Consider the following 2500-nt stretch of genomic DNA (forward strand, 5'->3'; position numbering starts at 1 on the left):
GAGGTTACCATTGTCCATACAATAGTGCAGGTGCGATGGAAATCTTTTCTCGTTTTGGTGCGTGCTACATTTTTACGGATAGACCCCGTGAAACGCTAGAAATTGGCGGCGATGTCTCTCTTGTGGCTCACGGGGCTGTTAGGGTGGCACAGAAATCCCTCGGAATGGGAAAACGGGTCATTTTCGTGTCGCCACATTGCATGCGAACCGCATGAAACTTCCAGAGGCATTTGCAGCAGAAATGCATGTGCAGTCAAAAAATTGAATATTTTTCACGGATAGACCCCGTGAAACGCTAGAAATTGGCGGGGATGTGTCTCTTGTGGCTCACGGGGCTGTTAGGGTGGCACAGAAATCCCTCGGAATGGGAAAAAACGGGTCATTTTCGTGTCGCCACATTGCATGCGAACCGCATGAAACTTCCAGAGGCATTTGCAGCAGGAATGCATGTGCACTCAAAAAATGTGATATTTTTCACGGAGAGACCCCGTGAAACGCTAGAAGTGGGCGGGGATGTCTCTCTTGTGGCTCACGGGGCTGTTAGGGTGGCACAGAAATCCCTCGGAATGGGAAAACGGGTCATTTTCGTGTCGCCACATTGCATACGAACCGCATGAAACTTCCAGAGGCATTTGCAGCAGGAATGCATGTGCACTCAAAAAAGTGAATATTTCTCACGGATAGACCCCGTGATACGCTAGAAATTGGCGGGGATGTCTCTCTTGTGGCTCACGGGGCTGTTAGGGTGGCACAGAAATCCCTCGGAATGGGAAAACGGGTCATTTTCGTGTCGCCACATTGCATGCGAACCGCATGCAACTTCCAGAGGCATTTGCAGCAGAAATGCATGTGCAGTCAAAAAAAAATTGATATTTTTCACGGATAGACCCCGTGAAACGCTAGAAATTGGCGGGGATGTGTCTCTTGTGGCTCACGGGGCTGTTCGGGTCGCACAGAAATCCCTGGGAATGGGAAAACGGGTCATTTTCGTGTTGCCACATTGCGTACGAACCGCATGAAACTTCCAGAGGCATTTGCAGCAGGAATGCATGTGCACTCAAAAACTTCTATATGTTTCACGGATAGACCCCGTGAAACGCTAGAAATTGGCGGGGATGTGTCTCTTGTGGCTCACGGGGCTGTTAGGGTGGCACAGAACTCCCTCGGAATGGGAAAAGGGGTCATTTTCGTGTTGCCACATTGCATAGGAACGCCATGAAACTTCCAGAGGCATTTGCAGCAGAAAGGCACGTGCACTCAAAAATTTTAATATTTTTCACGCATAGACCCCGTCAAACGCTAGAAGTTGGCGGGGATGTCTCTCTTGTGGCTCACGGGGCTGTTAGGGTCGCACAGAAATGCCTCGGAATGGGAAAACGGGTCATTTTTGTGTGGCCACATTGCATAGGAACGGCATGAAACTTCCAGAGGCATTTGCAGCAGGAATGCATGTGCACTCAAAAACGTCTATATTTTTCACGGATAGACCCCGTGAAACGCTATAAATTGGCGGGGATGTCTCTCTTGTGGCTCACGGGCGCTGTTAGTTAGGGTCGCACAGAAATCCCTCGGAATGGGAAAAGGGGTCATTTTCGTGTTGCCACATTGCGTACGAACGGCATGAAACTTCCAGAGGCATCTGCAGCAGAAATGCATGTGCACTCAAAAACGTCTATATTTTTCACGGATAGACCCCGTGAAACGCTAGAAATTGGCGGGGATGTGTCTCTTGTGGCTCACGGGGCTGTTAGGGTCGCACAGAAATCCCTCGGAATGGGAAAACGGGTAATTTTCGTGTTGCCACAATTGGCATACGAACGGCATGAAACTTCCAGAGGCATTTGCAGCAGAAATGCATGTGCACTCAAAAACGTGAATATTTTTTCACGGATAGACCCCGTCAAACGCTCGAATTTGGCGGGGATGTTTCTCTTGTGGGTCACGGGGCTGTTCGGCTCGCACAGAACTCCCTTGGTCCACCTGATTCGTGCATACAGGCAGCAACTAAAACTCTGTAAACCTGCTGTGAGGACATCTAAACAGTGGACCAGTGAGGCTGTGGAAGATTTGCGGGCGTGCTTAGACTGTACTGACTGGGATATGTTCACGACTGCTACCAATAGTCTGGATGAACTCACAGAGGCTGTGTACATCAGCTTCTGTGAGGACTGCTGTATCCCAACACGTACCAGGGTGAACTTTAACAACAACAAGCCCTGGTTCTCAGCAAAGCTCAAAAGGTTGAGGTTGGAGAAGGAGGAAGCGTTTAGGAGTGGGGATAGAGACAGATTCAAGGAGTCGAAGAACAGGTTTAGCAAAGCGGTGAGAGAGGCTAAACGACTGTACTCAGAGACACTAAAACACCAGTTCTCTACTAACGACGCTGCTTCTGTCTGCCAAAGGGCTCAGGCACATCACCAACTACAAACCCAGAGCGCCCCACACCACTAACGACTCCCGCCTAGCCAACGACCTGAACGAGTTCTACCGTAGATTTGAA

The sequence above is a fragment of the Petromyzon marinus genome, unplaced genomic scaffold, assembly GCF_048934315.1.
Source record: "Petromyzon marinus isolate PM22_M1 ecotype Great Lakes invasive population unplaced genomic scaffold, UKy_Petmar_22M1.pri1.0 PM_G_Scaffold_6, whole genome shotgun sequence".
Taxonomy (NCBI): domain Eukaryota; kingdom Metazoa; phylum Chordata; class Hyperoartia; order Petromyzontiformes; family Petromyzontidae; genus Petromyzon; species Petromyzon marinus.